The sequence below is a fragment of the Quercus suber genome, unplaced genomic scaffold (genome assembly GCF_002906115.3).
Source record: "Quercus suber isolate HL8 unplaced genomic scaffold, Cork oak 2.0 scaffold_119, whole genome shotgun sequence".
In the NCBI taxonomy this organism is placed as follows: Eukaryota; Viridiplantae; Streptophyta; class Magnoliopsida; order Fagales; family Fagaceae; genus Quercus; species Quercus suber.
The window spans coordinates 596,798-619,419 of record NW_027069584.1 but is presented as its reverse complement, the minus strand read 5'-3'; positions in this window follow the sequence as shown (position 1 = coordinate 619,419).

Sequence of the window (22,622 nt, the reverse complement as noted above, 5' to 3'; positions counted from 1 at the left end):
AGTCCCCAATGCATGCCTTGGATGCACATCTCTATAGCAGAAATTTCAGAAAGTCTATCCTTGCAATCTAGACTCAAAGAACGCCATCGATTGATATAATCGACCACCGGCTCATCTTCCCATTGCTTGGTATTAGTAAGCTTCATCATGCTCACTGTACGACGCGTGCTATAGAATCGGTCAAGAAACTCTCTTTCGAGTTGTTGCCAACTGTCGATTGACTCGGGTTCTAAGTCTGTATACCAATCAAAGGCATTTCCTTTGAGCGAACGGACAAATTGCTTTACAAGGAGGCCTCCTTGAGTCCCTGCGTTCTCACAAGTTTCTACAAAGTGAGCAATGTGTTGCTTAGGATTTCCATGGCCATCAAACTGCAAGAACTTGGGGGGTTGATACCCATTTGGCATCCTCATGTTGTCGATGCGCTTTGTATTGGGTTTTGAATATGTGAGAGAACTTGTAGAAGAACCTCCATATTGTGCTCGGATGGTATTTGTTATCATGTCTTGTAATTGTTGGACTGACAATGAAGCAACCGAAGTAGATTATTCTCGTCGGGGAGTGTTTTCAATTTCTCTCCCTTCGTCATCCTTCGCAGATGTGAATTTATGACCATGGCTTGATTCACCAAGATCTTGTACTTCGAGTTTGTTCATTAAAGTTGTAATTTGGAGGTCCTTATCTTCAAGTGCTTTTGTGAGAAGGACGACCCTTTGTTCCATATCAACCATCTTTTCTTCCATTGTAGAGGTGTTAGTCATCATGACTGACACAACTTCCCAAGATGATGGAGAAGGAAATGAATTGAAGTGAGCACATGAAATCTCATTTTTTGGGTTTCCTTTGATGGGAGAAAAATCGTGTGACCAACTTCTTGTGAAGGAAGAAGGGGATTTGCCCCCATACTTGAGGTGTTCCAAGGTGGAGACGTCCTTGTTGATGACCTTGTTTCTTGCAAGAGGGTCTAAGGAGATGATTGTCTGGACCTTGGCTTCCTTGGTTGATTGAGATTGAAGTTGATTATTTGCTTTGGGTTGGCTACAATTGATTACACCAATATAGTTGTTGGTGGTAGCCGTACCAAGTTTAGTTGAAATAGCTGTTGAAGCTTGGATGTTCTTGCTAGTAGCCATTGAAGTTGATAGCAAGATGATGAAGATTTCTTTCTTTGAAGGAGAATGAGATGAGAGGCAGAGAAGTCCCACTGGGCGTGCCAGAATATGTGGACGACTAAATTTCTCGATTCGAAATAAAGTCAAACAAGTAAAAATAGTTTCACAAATGTGAATTTGTATTGATGATTGTGTGGTACAATTCTCTGTGATTACAAAAGAGTGATCCTCTGATTCGTTCTCCTTGAAAGATTTGTTAATTAGATTTGTGGTAATGTGATGTTGACTTGAACACAAAGTATCCTTCAATTTGGTTGAAGGATGGATCGAAGATTGTTGAAACGGAATTACAATGAATCTCTAGCTATGAGCTTGTTAGAAATCCTTTGTTCTTCACGTTCTTCGTGTTCTTCGTTTGTTCTTCGTGTTCTTGGTGCGTTCTTCGTCTTTGAAGGTTTGTGGTGGAAGTTCTTCGGTGCTTTAGAGGCTTGAATCCTTAGAGCTTCGCTGATTTATGATTTGTTGAGATTTCTGGAGGCTTTTGAGCTTGATTCCAATGAACTTTGAGATTTAGGAATATGATTCGGATGATTCCTCTTCGAATGTTCTTTGTATTCGAAGGTTTGTGGTGGAAGTTCTTCGGGGCTTTAGAGGCTTGATCCGTAGAGCTTCACTGATTTGTGATTTGTTGATGTTTCTAGAGGCTTTTGAGCTTGATTCCAATGAACTTTGAGATCTAGGAATATGATTTGGATGATTCCTCTTTGAATATTCTTCATATTCGAAGTTGAAGTTCTTAAAGTTCTTGGAGGCTTTAGAGCTTGGTTCCGGCAGAGCTTCTGGACTTCTGAGTGCTTCAAATGGCTTGGTGTCCTCTCCAAATCTCCTGATCTCCTTGGATCTGATCTCCTTCTCAGATCTCCCTAGCTCAGATCTCCTCAAATGCCTTAGGAAGGCTTCTATTTATAGGAGTTTAGGGGTAGGTAAGTGACACGTGGCGGAGCTTGATTGTGACACGTGGCAGAGCTTGATTGGTCCGCTTATGTCATCGCTTGCACGTGCTGACTGATTGTGTCATCGATTACACGTGCGAGACTGCTTATGTCATCGCTTATACGTGCGATGATGTGTGATTGGTCTTTGCATGACACTTGGCAAATTTCTGTTGGTTTCTGAATAGTGATAGCAAAACCTAGCAGCAATATGTGGCGCTTTGTAATTGGCTGTATTTTGTGGACTTGGTAGTGTGACGTGCCAGCTTGTGATAGGTCGGGAATTTTCCCTGTCTACAGTCCGCAAATGAATATGAATTGCTATGTGGGTCTTTGAACTTTGTTTTGATGGTAATGTTGAGTGAAATTTTCTCACTTTGCTTAGAAAGTTTGGGGCTTGAAAACTTTTATGGGTATTCAGGATAATCGGTAAATGCACGGGGCTGAGGAATTAGTATTTTAGGTTTTATTTAGCTTTTCTTCCATCTGTTCTGAGAAAAGAGAAGCACAGAAAATATTAGAAATGAAAAACAAAAGTTGGGTTGCATTTAGAATGTTGAAAATTCCCCAATATTAGTTTTCCATTTATTATTATTATTATTATTATTATTCTTTTAATAAAAGCTTCTATGTGTTAGAGGATTGGATTTACAATACAATGGTGGAAAATAATTCATTATACATCTCTAGCCTACCCCAAATTTTTGGAAGTAATTTTATTTTTTATTTTTTGATTATTTGATCATTATACTAATGGAGGAGAGGGACTTTGAACTCATAAAGGAGAGCAGGCAATGTCATTGGGCTAAAAGGCTCTTGGTTTTTAGGAATAAGGATTGGTTGTTGTAAATCATTTATGGTATTTTCACAAAAAGGTCCTGAAAATTATTTTACGGATGTATACTTTGAAAGTATAACCAGAGGCGCATTCTTCTCCAGAACTCTTTGCAGAATGTCAAAAGCCAAATGGTGCAGTTATGATAGCTAGAGAATAATTTGACAATGGGTTATGTGTTGTGGGAGAATCATCAATATTATGGATGTAAGTTTTCCATTAGACAAGGCCAAGAGAAAAAAGCTCAGAAAGAAACAGAATGCTAATAAGAGCAGAAAGGGCATCAACAATTTACCAGACCCAATTCTTCAGCACACTTTGTCATACCTTTCAACCAAAGAAGCTGTTAGAACAAGCATTTTAATGCCTTGCTTATTTACTTGTGAATCATTAGAAGTATTGATACTTCACATGTTCCACTCTCTCAAGCTCCCTTCAGGTATTAGTTTTCTTGTCTGAAGAGATTGACTCTTGAGAAAGTTATATTTTTGTGAAAAAATAAAAATATTTTAATTCAAAACAAACTGAATTTATTTAAATTCAAATAAATAAATAAATAAAAATCTAATTTACAACACCAAATATACAATATTAAGTTGTTTGGTAATGTTGTTCTAATAACGTTGTTTGCATTTTTTAAAAATATGTATGGATAAAAAAATAAATAAAAATAAGTATAATATTATTTAAATGTTAAAAACTGTTGATTAAAACACCTTATTAAACAACCCTGAGTTTCACCTTATATGCCAACGGCCTTGGGTTTTTGGCTTTTTAGGGATGTTAAATGGCCCTTGGTTTGGCGGCCTTCAATTGTGAGCCTAAAACTAGTGATCAATTCGGGATACTATTATTGAGAGAAAAATTATTATTCAAAAGATAAAATCAAATTCTTTTATTATTTATTATTTATTTTGTTTTGCCTTTTGTCTTATCACATGTGAGAGAGGGGGGGGGGGGGGTGTTTGAAGTTTTGAACCCATGCCACCAAAGCCACAAATCTATATTTTGTTTCTTAAAAGGTATTTACACTCGCTGGGTTTCTGTCATGGATCTGCAAATAGAAAGCAATCGTGTTTTGTTTATATAAAAATTAGAACTCTTTCTTTTTTTAAGTAGGATAAAATTTCAACCTTTACTTTATGATAATTGTTTTTATCATAATCATTCAGCTAAGACACTAAAATTAGACATGTAATTGAATTATGTCAGGTCTAGAACTGATAACATCTTATTACTTAAGACTTATTGAAAAATTGTTGAAGAAATATTATGACTTAGTAGTAATATAATTAAAGTACACGTTCTCAGCAAAAAAAAATAAAAAAAGAGAGTAAAGTACACGTTTGCGGAGACCAGGGTATAAGGAAACCGAAGGACAACCAAGCCGTAACCGCATGGCAATATGGAATCTACAAAAGAGTAAGTAAAAGTTGGAATTGAATACTGAAATTCCGATGGTCAATGGTCATGGCCCATTACGCAAGCACAAACGTGGTTGGTGAATGGTGATCGAATTAGTGTGCAATGACTCTGTCAACTGTAAAATATATTAGGATTACATTTACGTCATTTGGCTTTGATGCCAGGCTCAGCATCGGTGCTATTAGGCTTATTAAAACTAGACATGGCAAAATGGGCGGGTCGGGTCAGGTTCGGGTCGGGTCAAACGGGTCGCGGGTCAAAACGGGTCATTTTTAAACGGGTCAAACGAGTCGCGGGACGGGTCAAGTTGACCCGTATTTTTCAAACAAGTTTTTTTTTTTTTTTTTTGGAAATAGATGCAATTTGTCAATTGTTTTTGAGTTCCTTAACTGTGATTAGATTCTCATTGGTGATACTGTTACCACTTACCAATTACCACTAAACACTTGATACCTAAATTTGGTGCAACTCTTGTTCCAGCTTTCTAGAAGCTAATCTTGGTATAATTTTTGATCTGTTTAAAGTAGGAAGAGAAAATGAAGGTGGCAGGTAAAGAATAACAAACTATAATGGAGTACATAACATATTAAGTGAAGAAGAATAAGTAAATATCTTATAAGAATTACACCTCAATCTCAATCTACTCAACGTTGGTAGACGTGGCAAAACGGGCGGGTCGGGTCGGGTTCGGGTCGGATCAATCGGGTCGCGGGTCAAAACGGGTCACGGGTCAAAACGGGTCATTTTTAAACGGGTCAAACAGGTTACGGGTCAAACGGGTTGCAGGTCAAACGGGTCAGGTCAAACGGGTCTGACCCGTTTTGCCATGTCTAATTAAAACACGGGCAATTTTCAACATGGCAATTTTAAAGTGCCTTTGTTTTTAGCTAGGTTTTAAGAAATGATACTAAACAATTGTGGTGCAAAATTTAATTAGGCCTCTTTTGGAATAGAATAGAAAGGAATGAAAAGAATCATTTTAAAATATACTTCTATTCCCTTGTTTAGGAGTTTTAATGAAGAGAATGGAAAGTCAATTCCCTTATTTAGGAGTTTAAATGAGAGGGAATGGAATGGGTAGGAAGGAACACTCATTCGTTTCTATTCTCTTAAAATCTCAAATTTTCATTCCCCCCGAAATTGAGAGGAATGAGAAGGAATGTAATTAGATTTAATGATTTTTTTACTAAAACTCCCAAAATACCTCTATATATTCAACTCTTTATTTTAAAATAGGGGTCTAATAGTAATGTGGGGCCCGTGGGCCTGATAGCCTCAGTCCATTGTGTAGTAGGCCCGAGGCCCGCCCCGAGGAAGGATGACCATCCAAGGCTAAATTAGGGAGAGACTCTTTTTTGGACCCACACCGAGGACCTTTTCATCCTCGGTATGCTAAGGATAATTTTGGGAAGGGACAAGCCCAGAGCAAGCTGGCACCTCCACACTTAATGCATTCACATAATCTCTCTGGCCGCATTAATGGGGATGCAACCCCTTAGCAGGGCGACGTTGATCAGTGTGAACCACTTGAGTGTTGATAAGGCCTCTGATATGACGGATGGTCAGAAGAAAGGCGAATGGATGATCAACAGATGGAAGAACGAGATAGGACAATGAAGACTATATAAAGAGGAGCGAGTAAAGTTAGAAGGGGAGGGGGGAAAAAGAAAGAAGAAAAAAGGCTTCTCGACCATGGTCCAAAGAGCACCCCCCGGTTGTAAATAGTTGTAAATATTCTTTTATAAAAGAAGAGAGTTCATGCTTGGTGAACGACGGCCAGCGTCTAAACCTTCAATCCACTCTCTACAAATTTATTGTTTAGGGCTTGTTGGGCTGAAAATCCATTCATACTCTGGGTCCAATCCAAATTGAGTCCCTACAATTGGCGCCGTCTGTGGGAATGATTAGTGCACTGGCCGGCGCACCAGGCGATTGTTCTAGGTGGTCGTTTTACAGTAGGTTGGCGAAGTGAAAAAAAAAAAAATAAATAAATAGAAGATTTGACAGCGAAAAGAGAAATCTTGATATTATTTCATAAATAGAAACAGTACAAATTACAATCAGAGGCTCAGGCAGGCGTGTTTTACAAACAAATTTACAAGCTAATCCTACAATCAGAGGCCCAGGCGGACCCGTCCTAGAACTAGCTAGAGGGAAGTGTCAACTCGTTCCCTTATTGGCATCAAGAGAATGGGAGAACTTGACACTAAGAGGGCAGAAGGAGGCTGAGGCTGGCTCGCTTCAAAACCACCAACAAAGCGAGGAGCAGATGCGGGGGCTCCGGGACACCCTCCCCCATGATGTTCCCTTGATTCTCTCCAATCCTTGCGAGTGTTGGCCGTGGGGGACGACAACACTCGAGCACCGCCCATGACATGAATTCGCACGTCTCCTTCATTGGGGGTGCGCTCCGAGGAGAGACGTTAGGTACTTCAACGACATCCCTCCGGGTCACCGTGTATGGCGCCATCGGGGTTACGCCTGGATTCTGCCACACCGGAAGCCCAGTGGGGGCTGCGGCCACAACAGCTCTTGGCACGGATGTTCTCACACCCGCCCAAAGCCGCCTTATATTTGCCAACTCCAGTCACAATTCTGGCGAGGTTGTTAAAGGGACTTGGGGAGCTGAAAGGGTATGTTCTTTCTGTTTGTGTTGGGAGGTTCATGGAGTATGGAGAAAATATCCCCCCACCTTATACAGAGGATGAGGGTTGGTGAGAATTAATTCATGCAGAATTCGAAAAGAGAGCTATTAGCAGGGCTAATAATGAAGCTACCAAATTCCAAGGGGGCCGTAGACCGTTGGACTCGTGTTAATTCACGAGGACATTAATGAAGGCGCGTCTCGCGCACCGAAGCGTCAAGCACGGAACACTAACGGCCAAAGGACGCTTCATAAATGAAAAAGATGGGGGCTCGAGCTGGAGGCGAGATCAACGCCACGTGTAAAGATCATAATCCGACCCAAGGAGGAATCATCTCCAGTAAAGCGGTCCGAGGACAAACCCCTATTTACAGAAAAATAGAAGTGGTAGACAGAACCAAGGCATTGCATGGTCCTCGGACCCTAGCCTATGGTAAAACTATTCACACCATTATACCTGGGTACTAGACAGAACCAAGGTATTGCATGGTCCTCGGACTCAAACCTATGGGGAAACTAGATACTTACAGAAAAATAGAAGTGGTAGACAGAACCAAGGCATTGCATGGTCCTCGGACCCTAGCCTATGGTAAAACTATTCACACCATTATACCTGGGTACTAGACAAAACCAAGGTATTGCATGGTTCTCGAACTCAAACCTATGGGGAAACTAGATACTTACAGAAAAATAGAAGTGGTAGACAGAACCAAGGCATTGCATGGTCCTCGGACCCAAGCCAGGGTAAAACTATTCACACCATTATACCTGGGTACTAGACAGAACCAAGGTATTGCATGGTCCTCGGACTCAAACCTATGGGGAAACTAGATACTTACAGAAAAATAGAAGTGATAGACAGAACCAAGGTATTGTATGGTCCTCGGACCTAAGCCTAAGGGAAAACTAGTCACACCACTATATCTGCGTACTAGGCAGAACCAAGGTATTGCACGGTCCAAGAAATTGAACCTATGGAGAAAATAACTATCTGTAGAAAAACCAGAGTGTTACCTAGATTCAAGCTATAATACGGTCCTTAGATTTATATTTGAAGGATAACAGGTGATCTCATGAGACTAACTCCAGAATAGAATACAAATATTGAGCAGAATAATAGAGTAAAGCAAGTAAAAGAAAACATCCATAGTTGGAAGCAAAGTATTGAGCATTCAGTTCAAACAGAAAATATACAGTCTCCTTACAACGCCACCGAGGCAAGAAATAAAATAAAGTAAAAAAGAAAATAAACAGAATTATCCTATGTCATACACTAGTCTCCCCAACTCAGTAGGCAAATTAATTCGATAAGCAAATCAAAAGGCTTTAGCCAAGGCCTAAGGGCTTTGTCTCGAAGGGTCCGCAGGAGGCCTCGCCACGTCTTGTGGTATTTCCTGACCCTCGGTTCTAACTCCCCCCAACGTTCTCTGGGGTTCAACCTCCTCGGAGGGTTGGTCAGCTGAAGATATATCCTTGGCGGTTTTATTATGACTCTCAGTCGCTGGTAATGAGGACCCCTCCTCGGGAGCAGCAGGGGCAGTCTCGCGAATTGCAATAGGGTAATATACCATGTCCTCCCTCCTAAGGTCAGATGAGGCATCAACCCCTGCTTGGTTGAGGGCTTCATGCCAGGTCTGAGAACAGTAATGCCTGCACACTGCAGGAACTTGAGCCCGAAGGGTGGCTTCAGTCTTAGGTCAGAGGCAGCAGTGTCCCTGGCCTTTGTCATCTCCTCCAGATCCTCGGTCGCCTTTTTTAGGTCGGCCTCAGATCTCTTGAGGGTACTGGCAGCTTTCAAGAACTTGTCACGCTCTTGCGCTAAGGCACTGCTCTGGCCATCGACCTCCTCGTCTAATCTAAAAAGAGCCTGGATAGTCTACCAATAAAAACAAGTAACTCTGTAAAGAAGAAGGAGAGTACTAAGCGACAAAGTTCGAATAAAGTAAATAGGTACCAAAGGACCCACCATGCCTAGATATTTCTTAAGGTCAAGGACAACCTCTGACCCACTCATATTTCTTAGCTCGGCCATGTTAGTGGGAAGGAGAAGAGACTTCTCCAGGGCATCGGCTACGAGAGCCCCCTCAGCTCCTTGAGATTCCCGTATCGATGCGTCGTCCATCAGGGGTTGATCATGGAGCATGGCAGCAAGCAGCCAGGCTTGAGCCTCGGACTGCTGGATGATCTTCCTACCTTTCCGTTGACCACCGAGCTTCAGTTGCTTTGGAGGCCTGCGAAATCCACCCTCCTCGGGCGGGGAATGGGATTTGCTCCCATCCAGTGGCTCCTTACCCTTGGAAAGTCTCTTCCTTTTTGGGTCATAAAACTCGGTCTGAGGGTCTGATACTGTGGGGACAGAGGATGACCTGGTTTGCACAGTTAAAATCTGGGGCAGAGGTGTTGGGGGTTGGGGCTGCGACTCTTCCGGTGCACCCTTCTTGGAACCGCCTTTAAGCAGGTCAAGAAGATTGGTTTGGGGCTGTCTTTTTAAACCCATCTCAGCCTGAGTACCAACTCCTAGGGATTGGAGATCGGTTTCAGACAGATGAGGGTCTCCTAGATCACCAGAGGGATTCTCGGACTGATCAGCTAGGTTGAACACACTATATTCGTCCTCAAAAGAGCTCAGTTCAACCACCTCCCCGGCCTTCTTAGATTGTCCTTCCTCAGCAACCGTTACTTGGTGGGATGAGGAGGGACCTGCTAGCGGAATGCCTTCAGGTATGTGAGATCCCTCGAAAAATGCAAAACCATCCTCCACCACGGTAATCTGCGTAAGCCGAGGGTCACGAGCTCTAATTACGTGCTTCGGGACTGGGAATGATTTCTGAGCTGGGTCGCATCTGAGGATTTTGTGAGCAGCTCTAACCTGGTTATCAGTTTCGTTCAAGAAAAGTTCTGACCTAAGAACGGTTTCCAAATCCACTTTGTTAACCAGGTGAAAATGACGCGCAAAGGCGTGCGGATCTGCGAGAAGAAAAGCGAAACTCCTGTGGTTAATCAATCAAAGCGGATATACAGCTATAAAAAAATAAAAATACTGAAACCTAGATTGTCCCCTACTTCGGACACCCTACCTGGCTCCCCCTCTACTGTTAGGCAGTGAAAACCGTCCTGCCACTCCCCTGACACTATGAGGAAATCTTGAGTCAACCCCTTATTAGAATCAGGAAGACACTGGATGAGTCGGACCCTATCGTCCCTCGTCTTCATATAGTACGTCTTACCCCTCAAGTGATGAAGGTTATAGCACCAGTTCACATCGTGGTGAGTCAGTCTCAGCCCCATTTTTTCATTTAAGGTATCTACACACCCTAATATCCTAAATACATTCACGGCGCACTGAGTAGGAGTCAGACGGAAATGCCTAAGGTAACTGAGAGTCACTGGCCTCATAGGGATTCTCATCCCTCCCTCTATAAAAGCGACTATCAGGATCACGACTTCACCATCTCTCCTCTTAATGTACCACTTTCCTTCTTCACAGTACCTCAAACTCACATTATTGGGTATCCCATAGTCAACAATAAATTTGTTCATCATCTCTTTGGATTCAACCAACTTCTTAAACTTATCCATCCCCCAAGGACGACTAAAGGTTCCAGAAGAAGAAAAGAAGGAATAGAATCAGGGAATATTTGGGATCACCGGAAGAAGAAGACTTACAGAAGTATGACGATTCTCTTCAGGCAGTGTGCAAGTTGAACCAGATTCAAATTATACGCACCAATGGTCGTAAGCGCGAAAATGAGGAAACCAGACGGTTCAAGCAGGTACTTATACTCCCCCTTAGGCTCCCCAAATGTAACCGTCTGCCCATAAAAGCAGGAGATCCCCACCGAACAACTATCATCACACCGTTGAAAGTGGGAAACGTGGTGCCGCCAAAATTTAATGTGGGCACACACTGAGTCTTGAAACGCCAAAACGTGCATCGGGCAGTCGAAAAGTCGTCAGCATTAGCGCGGACCGAGGTGGGGCAGTTCGTCTAGAAGGCCCGTGGATATCAAAACCCTTCTCCTTGTCCGAGGGAACGTGCAGTAGGGTTTTGAGGGGCTATTGTGAGGCCCGTGGGCCTGATAGCCTCAGCCCATTGTGTAGTAGGCCCGAGGCCCGCGTCGAGGAAGGATGACCATCCAAGGCTAAATTAGGGAGAGACTCTTTTTTGGACCCACGCCGAGGACCTCTTCGTCCTCGGCATGCTAAGAATAATTTTGGGAAGGGACAAGCCCAGAGCAAGCTGTCACCTCCACACTTAATGCATTCACCTAACCCCTCTAGCCGCATTAATGGGGATGCAACCCCTTAGCAGGGCAACGTTGATCAGTGTGAACTACTTGAGTGTTGATAAGGCCTCTGATATGACGGACGGTCAGAAGAAAGGCGAATGGATAATCAACAGATGGAAGAACGAGATAGGACAATGAAGACTATATAAAGAGGAGCGAGTAAAGTTAGAAGGGGGGGGGGAAAAAGAAAGAAGAAAAAGGGCTCCTCGGCCATGGTCCGAGGAGCACCCCTCGGTTGTAAATAGTTGTAAATATTCTTTTATAAAAGAAGAGAGTTCATGCTTGGTGAACGACGGCCAGCGCCTAAACCTTCAATCCACTCTCTACAAATTTATTGTTTGGGGCTAGTTGGGCTGAAAATCCATTCATACTCTGGGTCCAATCCAAATTGAGTCCCTATAAGTAATATTGTCATAAAATGATTCCATTACATTCCCTTCATTCTGCTCCCAAACAAGATTACTTACATTCCATTCATTTTCATTCATTTCCATTCTTTTATTTTCATTCATTTTCATTCCTTTATTTTAAAACATCTAATTAAGGTTACTTAATTTCATTCTATTTCATTCTTTTCCCTTACTTAAATATATTTCATTCCATTTTATTCTTTTCCATTCCCTTATGATCATTCCATTCCATGCAATTCCATTCCCTTCCCTTATGAATTCCCAAGCGGAGCCTAAGTGTTTGATCCTAGATTAGAGTTGGCATGTAATCAAAATTCAAAACTACATCTCAACTGTCACTTTTAGATCATAGTGTTTTTTTTTTTTCTTTTTTTTTTTTTTTTTTGAGAAGAAGATCTTAACTATATAAGAGGAGCGAGTAAAGTAAGAAAGGGGGGGGGGGAGAAAAAGAAAAAAGAAAAAGGGCTCCTCGGCCATGGGCCGAGGAGCATCCCCCAGTTGTAAATAGTTCTAAGTATTTTCTAATAAAAGAAGAGAGTTCATGCTCCCGGAACGTCGGCCAGCGCCTAAACCTTCGATCCACTCTCTAAAAATTTATTGTTTGGGCTTGTTGGGCTGAAAACCCATTCATACTCTGGGTCCAATCCAAATTGAGTCCCCACAGTAAATTATACCGTTAAAGTTTGAGGATGACTGAATTTTACACACTAAAATTTTAGAATTGAGCTTTTACCCCTTGAAATTTGAGGTGTTTGGATTTTACACACTGACGTTTCAGAATTTAGATTTTATCCCCTAAAATTTAGGTTTGTTTGGATTTTACACCTCCAAATTTTGAAACTTTAGGATGTAAAATCTAAACACCTCAAAATTTTAGGAAGTAAAATCTAAACACTCTAAAAATATAGGGGGTAAAATTTAAATTTTGAAACGTCAAGGTGTAAAATCTAAATATCAACAAACTTCAAGAGGTAAAATCCAAATTCTGAAACTTTAGCGATGTAATTTACAATTTATCCTTATAAAAAATAATTCTTTATTATAATTTGGGGGTATAAAATCTAAACATCCCAAAATTTTAGGGAGTAAAATTCAAACACTCCTATTTTTACTCTCTAAAATATAGGGGGTGAAATCTAAATTCTGAAATGTCAGGGTGTAAAATTCAAACATTACCAAATTTCAAGGGAAGAAAATCACCCCCAAACTTTAGCAATGTGATTTATAATTTACCCTTATCAAAATTAAATCTTTATTATAATTTGGGAGTGTAAAATCCAAACACTCCAAAATTTTAGAGAGTAAAATTCAAACACTCCTAAAATATAGGGGGTAAAATCCAAAATTTTAAAACATCAAGGTATAAAATCCAAATATCACCAAACTTCAGAGGGTAAAATCCAAATTTTGAAACTTTAGGATGTAAAATTCAATCACCTTCAAACTTTAGCGGTGTAATTTACAATTTACCTTTATCAAAATTAAATCTTTATTATTTACCTCTATAAATTTCATAACAAAGAGGGTCAAGAGAGGGGGGTTTCTTTTGCCAAGGCCCCTGCAACAATGAAGTGAAGCATTTATACCTTGGAAAGAAAAATGCAGCATGATATTCTATGGGATTGAAATTATGAATCGGAAGCATTAATTATGCCTACTTATTTTGCTAAAATTATGAATTGTACCTCTGACAATGATTTTCTACTCACTCCAGTTTCACTGGGCCAGTCATGAGTCAACCTATATTGAACAAGAAAATAGCATCAATTGGTTACTACAACACCGTTATTCGTTTCTAGAGTCTAGACCCGATTACATACATGTCTCAGAACCTGATTTACGAAATTGTTTAGCCAGTAATCCATAAAAGAAAATATGATTGCCCTCTGACTAGAAGTTATAATCATAGTGAAATTGAAATCTTTTTCCAACCCAATTTATCTGTTGGTCCACAAAATAATTAAAGGTTGAAAAAAAAGGAGACAAAGTACCCTTTATAAACAAGCTTCTTTTTGTCTCCAAAAAAAAAAAAAAAAAAAATCAGCCTCGTCCAGTTTGGACAGCCCTAGCTAGAGCGCCACAATAACCAGTTAAAGCCAATAATAATAAAGTATTTGGCATACACATATTTTGTACATATCTTCCTACTTTCACAACTCGGAAAGGTCACCAATTTGTTGAGGGATTTTGTTCATTTCGCCAAGGACAATTCTGCTTTTCTGGCTATCCAAATAATTGAGGAAAGCTCAACTCATCAAGAAAAACCTTTTTCTTGTGAATCTTCTTTTGATTTCCCAAGTAGATCTTTGTTTTTTTTGAAAAAAGAAAGAAAGAAAGAAAAACACACACGCACACTCATGTTCTAAAATCAAAAAATGTATGATCCCACAGACCATACCAGACACCATAATCTTTGAAGCCTACTTCCCATCTCTCATTATGGAACGCGGTTTCTACACCTGTTGGAGATTTATTTGTACGAGAACCAAATCGACACGACCCCATTACATTAAAATAGTCTATAATTGCTTTTTTGGCTTTTGGCTTTTGGGTGCTCTTCCAAAGCCAAAAGATGAGCTACTTGTGAGTTGTGACACATTTTTTGTCTTTTTAATTGATAAATCATTTTATGGGTCTGTTTGGATACAACTTATTGTTGCTAAAAGTGGCTGAAAATTGATTGTTACTGAAAACACTGAAGCAAAATAATTTTTAAATGTATGAATAGTATCGTGGGACCCATTTTTAATATTTTTAATTGTAAACAGTACATAAACAGTGCATAAACAGTGCACACTGTTTATGCACAGTGATTTTTGTCTCCAAATAATCAATAAGTCCGGCTGAAAAAAAAAAAAAAAAAAAAAAAAACACAAAACGCAACTCTAACTCTACAATGAGTGAGAAGCAGTGGTATCTATATGTTTGTCTTTGTACCTTCTTCTGTTTTGGCTTCTTTCTGATAAGTCGACGTGTTGCTAGTCTGAGATCAATTTCTTATTGTTCTATTTCTATTTCTACATATTTATTGTGTGAGTTGGACTTGGGGGTATAAATGAGTGGTCCTCAAATGACGTTGCTAAAAGTTGTATACTTTATATTTCTTTCTTTTTTTTTCTTTTTCTTTTTCGATGAAAAGTAGTTCATTTTATTCCAACAATTATAAAAACAATACATCTTGCGTCACCCAAATACATGGAATTTCCTCTATTTCAAGTCATCGAAATAATCATCAAATCTTACGTCACTTTAGAAAAGCCTCGCACCATTTATTATTATTTTTACCTTTTAGGTACATCTTGATTTTTTTTTTTAGATGGGGGATATTATTGTTCTTCTTAAAAAAAAAAATAGATTGATATTATTATTCGTTGAGCAAAACAACAAAAACAGAACATGCCACCTGCACAAGCTAAAAGGCATTATTAAAAAAAAAATTATTATAAAAAAGGTGCATGTTGATGTTGTTATATATAAAATATAGTAATTTCTTAACAAAAAAAAATTAATAATTTTTAAGTAATCTCGAAGCACTATTTCAAAACTAATTAAGTGTTTTTCATCTTAACAAGTTTAAGAAAAAAATAAAATTTTGTTTTGACTCTTATGTATTCGACAAGTTCTAATATTAAATGAAGTTTTTTAATTTATTTAAACCCATCAATAACTTATTAAGCATTGGATTATAGGTGACAATTCATTATAGGAGAAGCAATTATGATAGTCTATTTACAAAATCTTTGAAGTTAAACTATTGTAATCTTAGTATATGACCCATTTGCCTTCTCACTGCAATGTCTCGAAATTCCAAAAATTTTCTATGCGAATTTTCTCCACAAACAAACCTTGATCATTTACAAAAACTGGGAACTCCGATGATCAACAACAATGACCCCCACAATGGAAGAATTAATTTTGTGGTTTCAATGAATCATCATTTTATGCTCAAGACAAGAAACTCTAAAAAAAAAAATCTTGTTTAACATTCACTCCGGCGAGAATGATTTCGCTTGAGCAAGTAATCTTCAATTTGCTTAGTGACTCAACTTTAATACAAACCAAACTTATTTATATTATAACCCTTACTACACGTTGTTTTGATACAAAAATTTATCTAACAATCTAAAACCTAACAATTACTGTAGGGTCGGTTTTTGTAGCCCAAGCCCAAAAGATATGGGTTAAAGGCCCAACAAACCCCGAACAATGAATTTGTAGAGAGTGGGCGAAAGAGCTGGGCTGGTTATAAAGTAGACGGTGGTGGGCTAGATTACTTACAGTGAGGATAACATGAAATAATGCTCAAACAACTCCATGAATGAATGTCCGAAGAGGTGTTTTATTGAGTGAATAGTGATTACAACATTCAGAACTACAATCAAGCTTTTCTCTCCCTTTTTCCCTTTTCTCTCCCTTTTTCCCTCTTTTCTCCATCCCCTATTATCAGGACCCTTCTTCTTTATATAGCATCCTCTCCTATCATCTCCATTGTCCACTTGTTTTTCATCTGCGTATTTACTCAAGTGCATGTCACGTCATGTATCTACTTTAGTTCTTCGTAAATGGCGGTAGCTGAGGTTACACTGTTCAGGGGTCTTCTCCACATAAATGCGGCTAGAAAAGCTGTTGCAGTGCATTTAATGCGGTGGTAGCAGCTTTTCCTTTAGATATTTTTCGAGTTCTGATCATCTCCGGATCCACCCAGAACTTATCAACATCATTGAAAGTGTTAGGAAGATTATTCGGATTTTCCACACGTTTGTTTGATCAAGGCTATTTGTGGCCGAGAAGTAGGACATCCTCGGACCAGCAGTGACCTCTTCGGACAGTATTCCCCCTTTACTTTTGGGCTTCCTGCCTTCAGATGGGCCGTCCCAACCACTTATTGCTCCTCGAAAATAAGAGAGTCCTTAACAGGGTGCCCCGGCCCATTAAGTAGCTCTGGGCATTTACCCCCCACAATTACTATAGTAGAATGCCAAATTGATAAAAAAAAAAAAAAAAAAAAAGTAGCCGAAACTAGTTCAATAGTACAATTTAGAGCAACAATTTTTACAAAATAGGACTTCTCCGTTAGGTTGAAGTGTATTATCATTTTATGTCTATTTGGAGATTCATGGCTGTTTTTTTAATTTTTTATTTACTATGATTGTTTCAATCGATGATTAGTGACCATTTGTACAACATGATTTGTGTCATTTCAAGATAACATTTTTTTTTTCATATAGTCATTTGAAGCTCGGGTAAAATCGTGATATACCTGCACACTTACTTAGGTACATTGACATAATATTGGCCTAAAATTTTCTGATACTTAATTTAGTGACACGATCAATTTTAAATGAAAATGATCACAATTCATTATATAGTGGGGTTCCCAACTTTCTATGCACAACTTTTTAAGGAGCAGAAAAAAAAAAGAAAAAAAAAAAAAAAACTTATTGAGGTGAACAATGACAATAATTCCTCCTAAGATAGACAGAGAGGACAGTGGCGTTAATCACGTGTCATTAATATGTTGTGCCATCTTAAGCACAGCATCTTAAACAGGCAATTGTCATGTACCCACATTTGAGTCATATCAATCAGTCAGTTAATCTCATTGTCTGACAATTATTTTTATCAAGGAACCAATTTTATTTTGCTAAAATCTTCATGGAATATAAGCGATTACATTATTGATTAGCGGGCTAGACTGACCCACTAATTAATTAAACGAGCACTTAAATAAATGCCACTTTTTCTCGGCTATTAATTGCTTGCCTCAGCCTTAAAGCCAAAATTTCATTCCCTTGGTTGTTAGCTAGATCCGCATATTATTCTCCACTTTTATTTTATGATGATGATTATACTAAGGGTCATAAATAAGCCACATATACAAAAGAACCACTTTTTTTAATTAAAAAGTGATTAACAGGGTTATTAGAATTACTAGTTAATTGTTTTTTTTTTCTTTTTTGAGAAGGTATTATTAATCAATTGTTAACATGTTGCACATGCTCTTTAGTCTTTAATGATCTAAGCTTGCCCAGCAAAGTGGTGACCGCTCGTATCTTGCATTCCATCTTGCCCATTATTCAACATAAAGAAAAAAAGAAAAAAAAAAAAAAAGGGTGGGGTTACCCAGCAGTAATAATATTCTTGCAGTGTTTCATATCTTTGAATCATAAGTGACTTCGATTACAAAGGAACAATTAATTGATAAATTTTGATTGACAAAGTCTTGATTTTTTCCGGTATTGGGCTCTGATAAAAAATATAATATAAAAAAATTGTAAATTTAACGTGGTTTTTTTTTAAAATATAACAATAATTTTGGAGTCATAGAAAATATTAGAAAATATTTTGCAATTGTTGAGGTGAAAAATTGTGAATGGTAGCTAAATAATAAAGTGATGTCAATAGTGGACCCAAATGAGAACCAGTAAAAACTTGTTAACTCAGCTATTAAAAGTATTTTGAAAATTGTTGTTTATATAACATTACTTCTTTTATGAACCTGCGGTGAAGACTTCCCTACCTCACTGTTAAATATGTAATAATGCAAAACTACATAGTCCATTCTAATCTTTGGGCCGAAAATAAGAGAAGCTAATCTCAATCTATGAATCAAAAGGAGTCGTAATTTATTGTGAATTTAATGCAGGATGCAGAAACATCAAAAAGCAGAACACGCATACTTCTATAAAACAAGAAACAAAACACGTTTGATTTTGAAAATAACCTTGAATCTACGAGAATTCCTTAAAAGGGTTCTGAAATTCAACAAAGAAACAATAGACAAAAGTATGAATTTTTCTTCAATATCAACAATTGTTCAAAAAACATTTTCAGACTTAGGGGCATATTTAAAGGCTCTGTAAAACTTAACAGATAAGAAAATGGGAGCAGCTTGTGTCCAGTGCCAGTGATTACTGGACATGTTGCGATGCGGACACGTGTCCAAAACTGGACACGTGTCTGTATCTTAATAGGTCCAGTGGCCACTGGCCACTGGACAGAAGCCTTACCCTAAGAAAATATATTTTAAAATAACTTCTAATTAATAACTAACCATAATAAGAATCAAATTTAACCTAAAAAACATTAAAAACACCTAAAAATAAAGAAATAATAACACTAAACTTAAAATAATAAAAATTACAAATTAAATACCAAAATTAATAAATTACAATAATTAAATAGTAAATGGTGTACTACATCAAAATCTGATACTAAATTAAAAAAATCTAATTTAAGGTCACTAACTCAATCCCATTCCAATCACAAGATTACGAAAATCTTTTTCTTTCGACTTCTTTTTGAATTTTCACTTTTGGATAGCTGTAAAAGTACCCTGAAAATCCTGACATCCCTGGCTAAGGCGGTTGTGATGATTTTGATGTTACATTGTTATCTCCAAAGGTTTAGTAACATTTATTTCCAATTCCAAGGGGGAGGGCCTCACCTTGCATGTCTTCCTAGGTCTGCCCGTAGCAAACTGAGTGGTATGGGGCACGGACCCAAGTTTGGTGCACCAGACACCAGGCTGACAGTGATACCTCACACCTTTGGCCTAATTATTTTAGCCTTATCTAGTGATTACTACATACACTTTTGTCAAAAACTATGTCTGCATTTGTAATATATGATTTTGTGGCGAACTACGTCTCCTCGTTCACTATGATGCATATAGTTATTTGTTAGGTTTAGATTGACAAATTTCATGACAATGTACTAGTATTTAGCGAGTCTCAAAAAGTCATTCTATCAAGTTTTTATTGTTGTATGAACCGACACTCGATCAATCTAAATTTACCTTTCGACAAGCATTCATTCACTTCTAAAATCAATCGAAGGACCGAGTTCGACAATTTTTCAATTATGGCCAGATCAATCAAAAATTAGATACCCTGTTAGTGAACGTGTTTTCACTTTTCATTAAAGTTTATATTGAGCTCTTTTTAAACCTACCAAATCTACTACGTAAAGATACTTATTTGCTTTGTTTCTTGTGTGACTGAAGAGGCAAAAACTTATTAAATTAATTTATTGTTGTTGGGTGCACGTGACACCCTTATTTCCAGCCCACTTGCTTGCCTTGTCAAAGCTTATTTATGAGCTTGGTTCTAAAAGTCTTCATGTCAGCATTGCTTTTGCATGAGACTTGACTTAAGCATGTTTAACATGCTAAAGGAAGAAAGAAATTGGGTGAAGCAAAGAAAGCAAGTTCTGACCATTAAGAAGTGGAGACCATACTTCTCTTATTGAGAAGAGTGGCAAAGCGTGTGGGACACGCTGAAGTGAAAAGAAGAAAAAGAAAGAAAGGCTATTCGGCCTTGTAAGAGGAGCTGAAGCAGAAACAGAGAGCTGAAACAGAGAGCAATTTCGGCCATTTTGTGTGTGAGTTCTAGTGAGAGCAAAACACAAAAGAGAGAGCTTCAGCTGAGAGGTGCAGTCCGAAAATAGAGAGAAACAGTGAGAGTGTGAGAGAGTGAAAAAGAAAAAGGAGACATTTTTCTTTGCTCAAGTTTCACACAAAGAAGATAAATTGGTGAAGTTCTCATGGAGTTTTTGAGTGCTACAATCATGGAGAGTTGGAGTATTCAGAGGAAGATTTTGCTACTAGCTTTGTGGTGAGATTGTATTTACTCCCTGAGATTTATTTATTGTGTATCCAATTTATTGTGGACTCAAGTTTAGCATAAACTTGATAGTTGTAATCTCTATTTCATAGTGGATATTTTTCGGAGCTGCCCCGTGGTTTTTTTCCTCTGCACTAGAGGGTTTTTCACGTAAGATTTGGTGTTCTTGTGTGATTGTGTTTATGTGGTGCTTGCTAGAATTTTTTTTGTTTCCACAATATTGCTATTGCTTGGTAGTCATTAATTTTAATTCACATATAGACATAGAGGGGATTGGATTTTTCCCCAACAATTGTGTGATTCAAGAGGCAAGAATGCTATGTTAAGGGAACATGAAAAGGAGTTGCCACATGGTTACCAATCAAGCATTCAATAAATTAGCAAGCTGTGTAGGCATTTGTGAAACATGCACACAAAGCAAGGAGTCTAGTCACATTTAAAACTCCTCATAATTATTAATAAAGTTATGGTCAATCTAGTATATGTTCAATGTAGAACTTAGCATTCACCTACCACTCAACACGCTCATGACTCAACTAATTTAATTCAATATCCAATCAATCTAGGGCGGCACAAAACGATTTTGTTGCATTTTCAATTAAACTACTGCTAAAAACAGACATTTTATAGAAGTGGATTTGCACAACGATCATCAGACCGCTTGTTCATATATAACAGCAATTTTTTGGGTATTTAGAATGGCCTCTGAATGTGATTCTCCTGTAGTGCACGGGACTTTAAAAAAAAATACAATTTTCTTCACCAAAAAAAATAAAATAAAGTACCATTTTAGGTTAAGTGTTGAACTTTCCTTTTAGTAGATGTGTACTCAGTTTTGTTTCTTCTTTCTCATTCTTTCAAGATTGAATTTCATCACTGATGGTTCGTACGCAAACTTCTTTTTCTAAATGCTGAAGAACCAACCACATTATTTCATTAGAAACTTCGAAAGCGAAGTGCGGGAAAGTGCAAAAAGCACTGAAAGCTTTCAAAAACATCTTAAATTTTAAAGCATCGAAAACCTTAATTATTTTGGGAAGAAGAACACATCAATGTTTGGGCGTTGATAACAGAATCCAAAAAACGAATATGGTCTAACTATAGTACTTGAATTTTGAATAATGTAACTTGTCTCAGGAAAACGTTTCACCAAGGAATCATGACCATTTTCAATGGGTCATTACTCACGTGTACCTACCTCCCCACCCTCACTTTTGTCTTGAGTCATATGAGGCCGATGCTCCTACACATTTTCCTTGTAACTCCTTTATAAGGATTCCTTTTGAAAATTGTAAAGGTGGCCCAAAGATGAAAGACATAACCCTCTTTTCTATGTCAATATCTTGCATCCCTGTAGAATGTCATGCCTAAGAATCTTTAAAAAAGAAGATGCACTTGAGATTTTGGCTCAAACACCTCTAACTCCCTCACCCGAAAGAAAAAAAATTATCTTATTGAACGGTTTATAAGATACTAGCTCTACTGAGAGGAATCTTCAATCTATAGGTGAGCGTTTTGCATGATACTCCACAACATGTATAAAAAATGCAATGTCTTAAGAAAGATTTAAATAAAACAAAAGCTCATAAATTAAAATTTATTAAAATTTGACTTGTATGTTAGGAATTTGTCTATTATTAAAATTTATTTTTTGCTTCTCTAAAAAATTTTTAATTTTTTGAATGAGTAGGAATTTGAGTATTAGGAAAGTTCACTTTATGTCAACATAAAAAATAAAATAAAAAATCTCAATAGGATTTGTATTTGAAGCCTAGACTTAATCGAAAGAAACATGCAATGTTTGATGTTCTTTCCTGATGGAAGGAGAATTAAATCGATTTTTTGTGCTCACTTTAATGACACACAATCTCTTAAGTATTCATGTAATTGTTGGTGCGTATGAATCAACTTTAAGCTTTTGAGGTAAAATTCCTACTTGGTATCAAATAACAATCCTTTTTTTTTTTTTCCTTTTTTTTGCCAAGTTTTGATTTGCACTTGAAGTTGTTTGTAGAGATTTGATGGTAATACTAAATCCATTTAAAAATTTTAATTATTTATTGAACTGTTTCCATTGTATACTAAAGTTATATTAAACTTCTATTTTGTAAATGAAAATACTAATGAAATTACTCTCACCAGCTTGAGGTGCAATTCTTAAGTATGAATATTTTAACCGTTGGATCTACTAACAATTTTGAGTAGATGGAAATAAAATATTGATATATACTTATTTTTCTCTACCTAACATATAGGTAATTTAATTTTTGTTTCATATTTTATATGTGACA